This window comes from Tamandua tetradactyla, chromosome 17, assembly GCF_023851605.1.
Source record: "Tamandua tetradactyla isolate mTamTet1 chromosome 17, mTamTet1.pri, whole genome shotgun sequence".
NCBI lineage: Eukaryota > Metazoa > Chordata > Mammalia > Pilosa > Myrmecophagidae > Tamandua > Tamandua tetradactyla.
Genome location: NC_135343.1, coordinates 70,849,141 through 70,865,059, shown reverse-complemented (window position 1 = coordinate 70,865,059; position 15,919 = coordinate 70,849,141).

The following is a 15,919-nucleotide window of genomic DNA, read 5'->3' as shown; positions in this document are numbered from 1 at the left end:
AACTTACTCAACGCAGGAGCCCTTGCAGGCACTGCCAACGGAATCCATTCAGCCCTTGCCATCAAGACATCTACCATCAGGAACTTGCTATTCCATGAAGGAGCCACTTCCATCTTGGAACAGTTCGCATCATTAGAAGGTATTTCCGCAGGATGTCCTGAGTCCACTCTTTCTTCTCAAGCTGTGCTTTCTGGTGTGGGCCAGTTCCCCAGCCCCAGCCCCCACCCATGATTCTGGCAGGTCCTCATTTGCTCCACCACTCACATCAGCCAATCTTCCTCTTTGCCATGTCCTAGACTTGGTGATAACCATGAGACCATATTTACGCTAACATTTCAAGATGCTTTCCTTTGCTCCCCATTGCCTGTGACATTCTCGGCTGACCTCCTCTGAGGACTCCTGGGCATCTTCTCCAGCAGGGCCTTGCTTTCCACTCCGCACTGTTGTCCAACTTGAGCTGTAAGGCCTTTCCAAGGTGTCCTGCGCCTCCTGGTAAGTACCTCTTCCCATAATCCATGAGGCGTCCGTTCAGCCTCCAGCACCCAGGTCTGCAGTTTTTAGCTACATTTATGGAACCATCCTTATTTCTTCACACCACCTTCTTTACCACACACCTTGAGGAAAACAAGGTAAGTGTAATTTTTTCTGTATTTTAAGGACTTACGGTTTTCTTTGGCTCTAAAAGTTTTCCACCACAGCCCCCACCTCTGCCCCAGAGTGGCTGTGGCAGGTCACTTTTCACCTGCCCTATTTTCCACTCCCTTTCCTCCATTTTCTCATTCAAAACAATTCATCCTAATGATATTCACCATATTGATGTAAATTCATAAAATGATGTATAAAAGGAAAACATCTGTGTTTCAATTCTGTTGGTTTATTGCCTTAGAGAAAAGAATGCGTCATTACCAGCGGATGAAAGTCATTCCCTTGTAGGTACAACCACCTGTGGGTTTCAGAGCCTGAAAAGCTCAGGGAAACCACAGACCTAACCTGCTGGTAGATGCTGCTGGTGCAGACACTGACTTCCCTGTGCCCTGCATGGAGCTAAGCTGCTGCAGAGGCCAAAAAGCCAGCACTGCCTCCTTCCCAGCCTGGCCTCCATGCACTGCAGCCATGTTTGCCAGCATCTGCTTATCTCTCAACATTGCAGCGGGCTCTGCAGACCTCTCTGCCCTTCACCAACCATCCCACAGTAACCCGAGCTCAGGACCTATGCTGGTTACCCTCCAGAGATGCCCCCTGCCTGCCTCTCCTTCCTGCAGGCTCCTGCCATTCCTCCCCTTAAATCCGGACTGGTGTTGTGACGTGTTTTGACCCATAGCAGGGCTCAGCAAACTATGGCCCTCTGGCCAAATCCCACCCACTGCCTTTTGTTGTAGAGTTTGTTGGGACACAGACACACTCATTGATTTATGTCTATATATGTCTATAGCTGCTTTTGTCCTACATGGCAGAGCTGAGTGGTTGTGATGACGATGAGATGTCCCACAAAGCAAAAATATTTACTGTCTTCTCCATTACAGAGACAGTTTGCTGCTCCCTTTCAATAGAGCACAGCGGGACTGGGGTTTGGGGGTTTCCCAGCCCTGGCCTTTAGGACCGGTGGGTGCCCAGCCTTCTCTTGTGGAAATCAGCTGCAGGGCAGAGGCCTGGTTCCTGGCGGTGAGAAAGGCAGTGGGGAGAGGCCTCTGGGCTGAGTTCCAGCTGAGTGAAACCACCTGATTGATCCAGGAGAGAAAAGCAGCTGAACCACTAGGTGAACTGCCTGAAACAGAAATTTGGAAAAATAATGCATTATAACTGTTTGCACCACTAAGTTTGGGGTGGTCTGTCATGTAGCAGTAGATAACCAAAAACAGCACCCTTTTCTAATTTGACCATCACTACCCAACTAGGTAACGCCCCAGGCAGAGGGACGCTGGTGTCACCCCGAAGCCAGAGTCCTGGGAGGAGAGAAGGAAGAGGGAGAGACACATGGGACAGGAGCAGGAAAGAGCAACGGAAAGTCTGGGAAGACGCAGATAAAAAAGGGGTGACAAACACAGGAGGAAAGCAAAGGAGCAGGAGAGGAAAAGTGTTTGTTGAAGGAATGATTGTGAGCACTTGGAGGTCATGTGGAGGGAAATGCAGCGAGGGTTTGAGTGTCCACACCAGGAGAAGCTTCACATGTTTTGACCTTTAGCAAATTGCTGAAATTCGTGTTTTGGTACAGATGGATATATTTTTAAAAATATAGAATAAAACTGTACAACACATGGAATAGACACTTTTAACCTCCAGGCTGTGGTCAATTTGACATAAGGGAACAACTTACCTTTGTGAGATCTTGCTGTTTTTAGCAATCTTGGTGGATTCTAAAGTTATGTTTTGGGATAACAGGTAGTTTAGTGTAGTGTAATGAAAAGTTCAAACCAAAGAAACTCTACAAAAATTCCAAGGGTCACCCAGCAGGTCAAATCACAAATAAAATTCTCACTTCCTGCCTAGTGTTCACTGGCCATGCTTGCAGCAACCAGACCTGCTCTGAGAAGCTTTACAGTGGTCACCATCCCCCCAAGAGATGATTCTAGGCCCTTGACTCTTTGCGCTGCTTTGGTTTATCCCACAATGAGGTTCATGCCATTCCTTTTATTTTGGTATTTTATTAAATCAACCTTAATTTCAATATTTAGCATTTCTACCAGGACATTCGTTCCAGTAACAGGTTCTGATGATTTCCTACTCTCAATATTGGTAGAGTTTCTTTCCTCCCCACAACCCCCACATATAATTTAGTAAGCAATTATTGAGAACTACGTGTACAGGGCACTGTTCTCGGGCATGCTAGGGAGCTTGAGATAAACAAGTCATGCTCCCAACCCTCAAGTCTAGCCTTGTTACGCATTTTATTTTGCCTTTGCTTTGGATGATGGTAGGAAACCACAAAACCAAAGCCACAAAATACTTCTTCTCTTTCCACAGTTGGAGAAAGTTGTAGATGGGGAAGACCATTACTCACTGTTTTGTTTTTTCAAAACCAATGATATAATGACCCTATCAAAATGAAATTGGATGACAAGACTATACAAAATCTGTGATCAATCTGAATTGGATGAATAGCCCAGATTGAGACAAATGCCCAACTTTCCATGTGTAATGACATTATTCTGTTGCCCAGCACTTACCAACTAGTATTTCCCTCTTCTACCAAGAACTCTCCTTCCCTTAATCCAAACATATGCTCCCCCCAGCCCCTTGATGGCCTGATCTCAGGCCATAGTTGATTGGCCCAGGGTGGACTCCTGATCCAAGCTGCACCAATGAGTCCCTTAGCTGGAATCAGTGAGGGCATTGGTCCATATGGCTGAGGCTATAAGAGACGAAGCTCAGGAAGTGTGGGTAGTCATATTGGCCATCAGTGGAGAAAGCCAGGCTACAGGGAGGGAAGAGAATGGAGCCCATGATGTACAACAGAGATGAGGATGGGGCATCTGAGAGATTCTGGTGGCCCCTGAGAGCCCGCTGTGTCCATGTTCTTCCTGAGCCTATTCAAGATACCCCACTATATTTCCAGTAAGTTCATGCCGTTGCTTAAATGAGCTCAGTAGGAGTTGGTCACTCAAGACCAAAAGTGGCCTGGTAAATCACACTTTCCACACCTGGCCTGAAAAAATATAAAAAGAATTAGGGGCCATCCCACAGAATTTTCTTTATGATTGTTCACATTTTTGTACTTGGGCCCAAACCACTTTGCATCTCCTGTCTTGCACCCACAGAGACCAGAATCTGGGAAGTTTCAGATACTTTGAGTAACATAAAGCCAGGACTCTGACTATGAAAAATAAGAGAATCAATTTCCATTAATAAGAAGCAACAAGACTCCTCATTGAGTGACTGGGGCTTTCATATAATTTTTAAATTAGTATACTTTAAACATATTAGGGAGGTCTCCTTCCACCAACTGTCTGCTCACCCCTCACATACTCTCAGGCCTGCATTGCCCAGCTCAAGACTCGACTTGTATGTAATTAGCAGTTCTGTCTCCTCTAAGATAGCATATGGAAGCAGCTCATGATGATTATATCAAGCATTTTGGTTTCTTATATTAGTTTATCCTTATATGGAGTAAGTCACGTTTTACACAGCATGAAAAAGAACCATAAGCATTCAGATACTCCACAAGAATAAATAACAACTCCAGAGGAAAAAATGCTTCCTTCCCACCCCAGGCAGTTCAATTATCACCCCTGTCTTTAGTACTGAGGGACACTTAACATAAATATGTTTGGTGGAATTTTAGAGAAAAAATACATTGGCAAAAATTTTCTCTCTTTATAAAGAATCTATTTCGATCCCATAGAAGTCTAATATCTAAATCAGTTGAATGTTTGTTTGACCAAAGATTAATTGTCAAACATTTTGATGCACAGGACTCAGATTAAATGTCACTGAGAATGGATTTGAGTGAAACTAATCATTTCTACAAAGCTTTGCTAAAAATACTTTTTTCTGGATCAGATTTTGTTTTTTTATCAATATTCCTGATGATGCCAAAAAAGCTTGGAGCCCACTAAAGAAGCTTTTAGTCATTCATACACTGTTGCTGCACATTCAATTATTCCTGCCAACTAGACAAAGCAATGCCCCCCAAATCCATTAGATATTCAAATACTTGGGAGATTATTTAGACATTTCTGTGTTTTACAGAAAACTCCCCCACCCCATCTCCCTGCCTGTAGAAATGGGAGAAATTAGAGTTTCTTATTTGGTATAATCAACTACATACCAAACGAGAGTGGCAAAATCTTTAGAGTGGTAAAAAAGTCACTTCCAGGACTCATATTTCAAACTTTCAGATGTGCTGTTGTTACTCAGTCAAAGAGTTTGCTTGTCTTTTGGTAAACTCTATGAGTTTGATGGTTCTCTGCCAGGCTGAAAGAGGCAGAGATGAAGATGGCAATAGAGAAACTCTGGTAAAGACCAGTTTCCAAAATGGATCCTTTCATTTTTTTCCCTTACTCTTTAAGATCAATCTGTTTTTCTGAGGTAAGATCACAGGTTGGCATCATTGGCATAGAGAATTGTTCAGCTTTGCTAGTGAGGTGAGGGGAAAGGTTGGAAAGAAAAAAGATTGCTCAGGCCCAGTTAGAAGCTGTGGTTGAGCGATCTGATCCTAGGAGCTGTTTGGATTCTAGTGACAGGAGGGTCAAGAAACCAGACTATCATAGGAAGAAGAGAGCTCTAACAAATAGATGGGTGGGTTCCACTTCTCTGTTTCTCCATGACTAGCCCTGGTGAGGTGGAACTGGAGCAAAAGGACATATGGGTAAGGATCAACGAATGAACACAAGCAAATAAAAGCACCCATCCCCAAGCACAGTGGAACAAGGTAGTACCAACAGCCAAAAGATAAAAAACCCATAAATCAACCAAATAAACTAAACATCTAAAGAGGAGACTCAAGAAACAAGAAAATGTAGGACAAAATATAATCAGCAAATAAGCACTGGGTGGAAAAATGGATGTCATCAAAATCTCAGTTATGGAATGAATCAAAACAAGTTTGCAAACACTTTAACCATTGCTGTTGTAGGCAAAAACCCAAATGTGGTTAGGGTGGAGTGGGAAGGCTTCAACCAAATATTTGTTATTACATGGATTTAATGTAGAAAGAGTAATCACTGGGCACACAATTAAAATTGCACTACAAGCACACACATGTATATACAAAGAAACAAAACAACAACAACAAACGTCTTAATGAGAGAACTTCTTATGTAACGAAAGTTAGAAGGGTATAATGGTGTGACGGTTAGGTTCTGGAGTCAAGTTGGCCAGACGATTATGCCCAGTAGTCTGGTCAGGCAAGCACTGGCTTGACCATTGCTGCAAAGATATTTCAAGGCTGGTTGATAAACCAGAAGGCTGGTGTATTAAATCATCAGTCGGTTGATTGCGTCTATATGCAGATTGCATCTGCGATCAACTAAGGCGTGTCTCCCACCACAAGATGGTCTAATCAGTTGAAGGTTTTTAAGGAAGAAGAAAGACTCTTTCACTGCTTCTCCAGCCAGTGAGCCTCTCCTGTGGAGTTCACCTGTTCTACAGATTTTGGACTCTTTCATACCCACAGTTGCGTGAGACACCTTTATGAATCTCATATTTACAGATCTCTTCTGTTGGTTTTGTTTGTCTAGAGAATCCTGACTAACACACTTGGTAGCAGGAGTGGTTCTTGAGAAACAGGATCTTAAAAATGGGCTTTTTACTATTGATTATCTACTCTGACTAGACTCAGAGGCACTAATGACTCTGTTTCCAATAATCAAGATGGCACTAAGAGTCCATGGGGTGAATTGGCAAAAGAGATACTCAAAATATCACTATTAGATTCTGCTAATTGTATGCTTCTATGAGGCAAAGCTCTGGGTAATAATGTTTTTGACACTTTTTTTGTGTCATTAAAGGTATAATGATGTTGGCTGGTTGTTGTTTTAGATATGCTGGAAACAGTTATGAGGGAAAGGGATGAGCTGAAGGCTTCAAATTTGAAACTTTAGCACCGTATAAATGAGGTACAAGTCTCCATATGTTCCCTGAAAGAAAATCTTATTTCCTGTGGTTGCATACTTGATATCTCTGAAAAACAGACACAAAGTCTCATTGTGCGAGTAGCAGATTTATAACATAAACCAAAATCCCAACCTGGCAGGGTGTCTGCTGTTAAAGTAAGGGCTTTGATTGGAAAAGAATGGGATCCTGAAATGTGGAATGGTGATATATGGCTTGATAATGATGGCTATGGTGAGACGGGATCCCTGGAATCTGCTGACCCTTGGCTTGATAGATCAGTAATGGACTACCCTGAGGAAAGAGCTTTCTGACATCCAACATGCCTTCAGGGAACAGCTTCCCAGCGTCCAATCTCCTTAGAAGAGCCTGCCATTCAACCTCTACCTAACAAGATTAACACTTCAGTGTCTGCTAAACCCTGTAACTACCTCCCCCGGGGAAATAGCCCTTGATCCTCTGTCTGGAGCGACTAATCCTATTTCACCAGATGAAACTGCAATGGAATGCCTTAAGGTACTTGGCTTGAAAGACACTTCTGTTTCTTTTCAAGACCCATCCCCACCACGCCTTTTTTCTTTAAGACATATATCTAGACTAAAGTCCCAAAAGACCCCAAAAGGTGAGGTACAAAGTGTGACCCATTAGGAGGCAGGCTATACTCCAAAAGAACTGCATGAGTTTTCCAATGTATATAGACAGAAATCAGGGGAATATGTGTGGGAATGGATATTAATGGTGTGGAATAATGGTGAAAGGAATATAAAGATGGATCAAGCTGAATTTATCAATATGGTCCCACTAAGCAGAGATTCTGCCTTCAATGTTATAGCCAAAGGGGTTAGAAAGGGCATTAACAGCTCATTTGGATGGTTGGCTGAAGCATGAGTCAAAAAGTGGCCAACATTACCTGAGGTTAAAATGCCAGACCTGCCCTGATATAATGTAGATGAGGGGATCCAGAGGTTTAGAGAGATGGAAATGCTAGAGTGTATTTATCACAGAAGACCTGCTCATATACCCCAGGAATGCCCAGAAGACACATCTTTCACCAGATCCTTAAGTAATAAATCCGTGAGACTAGCTCCATCATCCTTGAAGAAGTCTGTAGCTGCCCTTCTCTGTAGTTCAGATATTACTATGGGAACTGCTGTCACTGAGCTGGAATCCTTAAACACAATGGGGATGATCAGATCCTGAGTCGGCAGAAGTCAGGTGGTGACAATTAATCACCACACACAAGGTGGGTGTGGCCACCATAATTGACAGCACACTCAAAGCAGGAGTCAAAATAATTTTACCTGCAGAGACTTATGACATTGGCTAGCAGATCATGGGGTACCTGGAAGTAAAAAAAAATGGGCAGTCTACTAAATTCTTGTTTGAGTTGTATAAGCAGAACTTTAGGTCAAGTGAACAGAAGTCTGACTTGAATTACAAAAACAGAGACTCACGGCCCCTTAATCAATTCCCAGACTTGAGACAGTTTACATACGAAGAGCACCTCGAGTGGGGGGAGGGCTGATTATCCTTGGAGATGGACCCTTTTACACTGTCCAAAATTTAAACTGTTGACCTTCCTCCCAGCCTTCCCCAAGGAGACCTATGACCTTTTGCCAGGGTGACTGTGCACTGGGGAAAAGATCATGATTAGATATTTCAGGAATTATTAGACACTGGCTCAGAAGTGACGCTTATTCCACGAGACCCAAAATGTCACTCTGGTCCACCAATCAGTGTAGGGGCTTATGGAGGTCAGGTAATCGATGGAGTTTTAGCTCAGGCCTGTCTCACAGTGGGTGCAATGTGTCCCTGGACCCATTCTGTGGTCATTTCCCCAGTTCCAGAATGGTAATTGGAATCAACATACTCAGCGACTGGTAGAATCCCCACATTGGTTCTCTGACTCATGGAGTGAGAAGCTATTATGGTAGGAAAGACCAAGTGGAAACCACTAGAACTGCCTCTACCTAGCAAAATAGTGAATCAGAAGCAATACCAGAATCTTGGAGGGATTGCAGAGATTAGTGCCACTCTTAAGGACTTGAAGGATGCAGGGGTGGTGATTCCCACCATATCCGCATTCAACTCTCCTATTTGGCCTGTGCAGAAAACAGGTCTACCTTGTTGAATGACAGTGAATTATAGTAAACGTAACCAGGTGGTGACTCCAATTTTTGCAGCTGCTGTCCCAGATGTGGTATCAATGCTTGAGCAAATCAACACATTGCTTGGTACCTAATATGCAGCTATTGATCTGGCAAATGCTTTTTTCTCAATAGCTGTCAGTAAGGACTACCAGCAACAGTTGCATTCAGCTGGAAAGACCAGCAGTCTACCTTTACTGTCTTGCTTCAGGGGTATATCAGCTCTCCAGTCCTATGTCACAATCTTGTCTGCAGGGACCTTGATTGTTTCTCCCTCCCGCAGGACATCACACTGGTCCATTATATTGACGATATCATGTTGATTGGACATAGTGAGCAAGAAGTAGCAACTATTCTAAACTTATTGGTCAAGTATTTGTGAATTGGGGATGAGAGATAAATCCAACAAAAATACAGGGGCCTTCTACCTCAGTGAAATTTCTAGATGACCAGTGTGTGTGTGGGGCATGTCAAGATATCCCTTCGAAGGTGAAGGATAAGCTGTTGCATCTGGCCCCTTCTATGACCAAAAAAGAGGCACAATGCCTAGTTGGCCTCTTTGGATTTTGGAGACAACATGTTCCTCATTTGGGTGTACTACTCCAACCCAATTACCGAGTGACCTCGGTAAAAGCTGCTAGTTTTGAGTGGGGACCGGAACAAGAGGAGGCTCTGTATCAGGTCCAGGCTGCTCTGCAAGCTGCTCTGTCACTTGGACCATATGATCCAGCAGGTCCAAAGGTTCTGGAAGTGTTCAGTGGCAAATAGGGATGCTGTCAGAGCCTTTGGCAGGCCCCTATAGGAGAATCACAACACAGATCCTTAGGATGTTAGAGCAAAGCCTTACCATCTGCTGCAGATAACTACTCTCCTTTTGAGAAACAGCTTTCAGCCTGTTACTGGGCTTTAGTAGAGACTGAACGCTTAACTATGGGCCACTAAGTTACCATAAGACCTGAGTTGCCTATCATGAGCTGGGTATTGTCTGACCCACCGAGTCATAAAGTTAGGCATGCACAGCCACACTCCATCATAAAATAGAAGTGGTATATTAGAGATAGTGTTCAAGCAGACCCTGATGGCACAAGTAAGTTGTATGAGGAAGTGGCTCAAATGTCCATGGCCCTCACTATTGCCACATTACCTTCTCTTTCCCAGATGAGACCTATAGCTTTTTAGGGAATTCCTTACAGTCAATTGACTAAGGAAGAGAAAACTTGGACCTGGTTTACAGATGGTTCTGCACAATATGCAGTGGACAGTTACAGCACTACAACCCCATTCTGGGATGTCATTAAAGGACAGTGGTGAAAGGAAGTCCTCCCAGTGGGTGGAACTTCGAGCATTGCACCTGGTTGTTCATTTTGCTTGGAAGGAGAACTGGCCAGAGGTGTGTTTGTATACTGATTCATGGGCTGTTGCTAATGCTTTGGCTGGATGGTCAGGGACTTGGAAGGAGCATGATTGGAAAATTGGTGACAAAGAGGTCTGGGGATAAGTTGGGTGGATAGACCTTTCTGAGTGGACAAAGAACTTGAAGATATTTGTGTCTCATGTGAATGCTCACAAGAGGGTGACTTCAGCAGAGGAAGGTTTTAAAAAGCAAGTGGTAAGATGACCTGTCCTGTGAATACAAGCCATCCTCTTTCCTCAGCCACTCCTGCCATTGCCCAATGGGCTCAGGAACAAAGTGGGCATGGTGGTAGGGATGAAGTTATTCATGGGCTCAGCAACATGGACTTCCACCCACCAAGGTCGTCCTGGCTATGGCCACTGCTGAGTGCCCAATCTGGCAGCAGCAGAGACCCACACTCAGTCCTCAATATGGCACTATTCTCCTAGGAATGCTACCTGATGGCAGGTTGATTACATTGGACCACTTCCATCGTGGAAGGGGCAGTGATTTGTTCTAACTGGAATAGACACATGCTCTGGATATGGGCTTGCCTTCTCTGCATGCAATGCTTCTGCAAAAACTACCATATGTAGATTTATGGAATCCCTTCTCCACCACCACGGTAATCCACACAGCATTGCTTCTGATCAAGGGATCCACTTCACAGCAAATGAAGTGTGGGAACGGGCACATGCTCATGGAATTCTCTGGTCTTACCATGTTCTCCCTTATCCAGAGGTAGCTGGGCTGATAGAATAGTGGAATGGCCTTTTGAAGTCCCAATTAAGATGCCAACTAGGTGGCAATACCTGGCAGGGATGAGGCAGTGTTCTCCAGAAGGCTATCTATGTTCTGAATCAGCGTCCACTTATGGTGATGTTTCTCTCATAGCCAGTTGTTCTATATTGCCAGAATGCAATATACCAGAAAGAATGGCTTTTAAAAAGGGGTAATTTGGGTGGGACACAGTGGTTCAGCAGGCAGAGTTCTCGCCTGCCATGCCAGAGACCCAAGTTTGATTCCCGATGCCTGCCCATGCAAAATAAATAAATAAAAATAAAACAAAAAAGGAGGGGGGTTTAATGAGTTGCAAGTTTACTGTTCTAAGCCCATGAAAATGTCCCAGTTAAGCAAGGCTATAAAAATCTAAGGCATCAGAGAATGATACCTTGATTCAAGAAGGCGATGATGTTAAGGGTTTCTCTCAAGTGGGAAGGCACATGGGGAACATGGTGATGTCTGCTGGCTTTCTCTTCAGGCTTCTTGCTTCATGAAGCTTCCCCAGAGGAATTTTTCTTCTTCATCTCCAAAGGTCTCTGGCTGCGTGGGCTTTTATTGTTCTCATGGCTCGCTCCTTCTCCAAAATATTTCCTGTTTTGAAGGATTCCAGTAAACTAATTAAGACTACCTGGAATGGGTGGAGTCACAGCTCCCTCTAATCAAAGGTTAATCCACACAATTGAGTGCGTCACATCTCTGTGGAGATAATCTAATCAAGTTTCTAACCTACAATGCTGAATAAGGGCTAAAATAAATGGCTGCCTCTGCAACATGGATCAGGATTAAAATAAGGCTTTTCTACAGCACATCATCCTTTCAAACTGGCACACCAGGATTCAAAGGTCCAGGAATCAAGGGATGGAAATGAGAGTGGCGCCACTCACCCCTACTGATTCGCTAGGAAAATTCTTGCTTCCTGTCCCTGAAACCTTAAGCTCTACTGGTCTACAGGTCTTAGTTCCAAAAGGAGGAGTGCTTCTTTAGGAAACACATTGATTCCATCGAACTGGAAGTTAAACTGCCGCCTGGTCATTTTGGGCTTCTTATGCCACTGACTCAACATGCATGAAAGTGTATTAATCCTGATTATCAAGGAGAAGTAGGCTGCAACTACACAATGGAGATAAAGAAGAGTTTTCCTGGAATACAGGAGATCCCTTAAGGCATCTGTTAGTACTACTATGCCCTGTGATTAAAGTCAGTGGAAAACTGCAACAACCCAATCCAGGCAGGCCTACCAACGACCCAGAGAATTCAGGAATGAAGATTTCATTCACCCCACCTGGCAAAGAACCACAGCCAGCTGAAGTGCCTGCTGAGTGTAAAGGGAACATGGTATGGGTAGTTAGAAGAAGGTAGGGTTGAATATGAACTTTGACCATGTGACTAGTTACAGAAACAAGGACTGTGATTGTGTGACTATTTGCTCCCTGTTTTGTTGTATGTCTGCATTTGTACATAAGCAAATACCTTGTTTTCCTCTTACAATATGACATAAGTTGTATTGTTCACATTAGTTACCTAAGAACTTGCACCTTATTCTGGAGAGATATAGTGCATTTCTGGTTGCACACAGGACAGTTTGTTGTGGGGCGCACCAAAAGAGAGACCACACAATTCAAAACTGCAAGCCAATTTGGAGTCTTTATTAGCCAGCTGGCCACTGCCTCAGAAGCCTCCAAGAAAGAGGATTCCGAGAGCAGCAGCCAGAGGTTTTCATGGCGTGCTTACAAAGGCTAAAATCATGTTGTGGTTTTTGCAGTTGCTAGCAAGCAAGCGGAGCATAGAAGCAGAAGAATACCGTTAGCTGTTGCCAAACACATCCCATTCCCTCAGTTTCCTAACATTGGTTATTGTTTAACTCTTGGGAACATTCCGCCTCAATGTTGTGGGGACTTTCCCTGCTTGGGCCTGATTAACTGCTCCTGGCCCTCCACAAGTTGAGTATTGTTAGGTGCAACATATGTCTGTTATTATGTTCTATTTGGAAGCTAAGCATGTTTCAAGGTGATGTGTATCATTGCCAAGTTAACAACGGGTAGACTGTGGTGGTTAGTTTCTGGTGTCAACTTGGCCAAATGATTATGCCCAGCTGTCTGGTGAGAATCGTTAAGACAGGCTTAACGATTGCTGCAAGGATAGTTCATGGCTGGTTGATAAACTGGAAGGCTGGTGTACTAAATCAGCAGTCAGTTGATTGCATCTGTGGCAGATTATATCTGTGATCAACTAAGGCATGTCTCCACAATGAGATAATCCAATCAGTTGAAGGCTTTTAAGGAAGAAGAGAGACTCTTTTACTGCTTCTTCAGCCAGTGAGCCTCTCCTGTGGAGTTCATCCAGACCCTTCTTTGGAGCCACCTGCTTCACAGCCTGCCCTACAATTTTTGGAAACTTCCATTCCCATGGTTGTGAGACCCCTTTATAAATCTCATATTTACAGATCTCTCCTGTTGGTTCTGTTTTCTCTAGAAAACACAAATAGTGAACAAGTAGGTTGTAACTGCATTACATAGAGATGCTCTTACAATTAGTATCTTAAGGAGCTTAAAGCAATTGTAATGTTCAAAGAAATTATTTTTTACATTTATGTATTTATACAGCACAACTAATCACAAGTATTTAATGTTCCATGGGATCTGGTATACTGACTTGCTCAAGGAGATATCTCAAATATTTCTGTGTCCTTGGGAATGTAACTGTGGGACTACACAGACATCTCAGTTTACATTGGAGAACCCTACATATTGGTTTAGGACTTACTCTCTTGCTGTAAGTAACTAAGAAACCAGCCATACTGTAGGAAATGGTTGTTTCCAGACATTGGACAACAAACAGCATAGGACTGTGTCCTTACCAAAAGAAAACAAGTGAAATGAACCCTACAAATACTCTATTTTTCTGCTTGAAGGCATTTTCCAGACTTCATTCCAGGAAGGGGATACCTAAGCAGAAGACAGAAGAATCACTGATTTGAGGAGAAAGAAATGGAAATTTGGTGAGGATGAAGTGGTTAGAATTTTCAAAGCAACAGTCTATAAAGGAAGATAACAAAATCCAGATGCTCAATAACACAGTATCAAGTCAAAGTCACAGGGAAAGTGAAGAAGCAGGAAAAATGTGACCCATACTAGGAGAAAAGGCTCAGCCAATAAGACCCAAGAATGTCAGAGAAGATGATGGCGTTGGCAAATTAGGTCTTTAAGACCTATCTGATAATGGAAAACATGAACACAAAGGAGATATGGAAGATAAAAGAAAGGATCAAATGCAACTTCTAGAGTTGAAAAATATAATAACTAAAATAAAAAGTATACTGGATATATGTAACAGCAAATTAGGCAATGGAGAAGAAAAGGTCAATAAGCTAGAAGTCATGGCAAAATATATATATCCAAAGAGAAATATATATATGCACACAGAAAGAAAAGACTGAAGAAAAAAGTGAACATCAGTAAAAATAGCATGATATGAAGCAGTGTAATGTACTTAGAACCCCAAAAGGGAGAGGATACAGAACAACAGATAGAAACAACACCAAAGGGTGGGGTCCATGTTAAGAGGCATAGAAGCCAGGAGGAGACTACTCCTTGGCATCACACACCCTACCAGGCTAGGCTTCAGCAAAAAGACTGTCTGTTACCATGTCCAGTTGTGATTGCATCAGTGAAACAGGCCAATCACCTGGTTTCTTGTAAAGCCTTCAAGGAAGGGGTAACCTTTACCCAATAACCTAGCCTGACCTTCTGCTTTCACTAAAAACAATGTGGAGCATAAACCCTAGCAGATTCTTCAAGCTCTCCTTTCTGCTAGGCAAAAAGGATCTTAACAATCTAGCAGATAATCCCAAGTACAAAGATGCACCCACAACTAAGATTTACTAGAAATTTGAAAGGGACTGGCATCTGTGAGCAACAGCAAACTTAACAGAAAAACTTATACTTAAGGAAACTGAGGAATAGAATAAATAGAACAGAGCTTTAAAGTTGATAAAATTTATATCTTCAGGGCAATAAAGGAATGTTTCAAAATAAGAAATAATTAGATAAAATTGGAAATAAATTGCTCGAAAGTGAATAGAGGATGGTGCGATGGTGGCTCAGTGGCAGAATTCTTGCCTGCCATCCCAGAGACCCGGGTTCATTTCCTGGTGCCTGCCCATGTGAAAAAAATTAAAAAGTGAATAGAGATAGAGGATCAGTATAAGGAATCAGGTTGTATAAATGTAGTATAAAGGGATAAAGAAAATATAACAAAATATCTCTTTGGGTAATAGTGTTATTTTTTAAGATTTTTTAATTGTGAAATATAACATATAAACAGAAAACCAATCAATTTCCAAGTGCACTTAAACAAGTAGTTGTAGAACAGATTTAAAAGTTTGGTATGGGTAACAGTTCCACAAATTTTCATTCTTTCTTCTACCTGCTCCAAGACACTGGAGACCAAAAGAAATATCAATGTAATGATTCATCAGTCATACTCATTTGGTAAATCCTATCTTCTCTGTTATACTCCTCCTTCTTTTTAAATAATATATATACATAAGAGCAATGAATTTCAAAGTACAATTAATTGTAGAACAAATTTTCGAGTTTGCTATGAGTTACAATTCCACAATTTTAGGTTTTTATTTATAGCTGTTCTAAGTACTGGAGGCTAAAAAATCAGCATAATGATTCAACACTCATACTCATTTGTTAAACCTGACCTTCTCTGTATAACTCCATAATCACCTTTGATATTTCTCCCACTCTTTATTTGAGCTATGCCCATTCTAATTTTTTTATGTTGGAAGGGGCTGTCAACAATATGGGATGGGGGGATGGAAATAGTTGATGTTCTGGAAAGGCTGGCCCCTCTGCATTTCACGATTTATCTGGTCTAGAGACCCATCTGGAGGTTGTAGGTTTGGGAAAGCTACCTTAGTGCATCGAACCTTTGTAGAATCTTATATAATGCCCCAGGTATTCCTTAGGATTGGCTGGAATTGCTTTGGTTGGGATTTGGCAAGTTATAATAGGTAGCAATATCTAATTAAAGCATG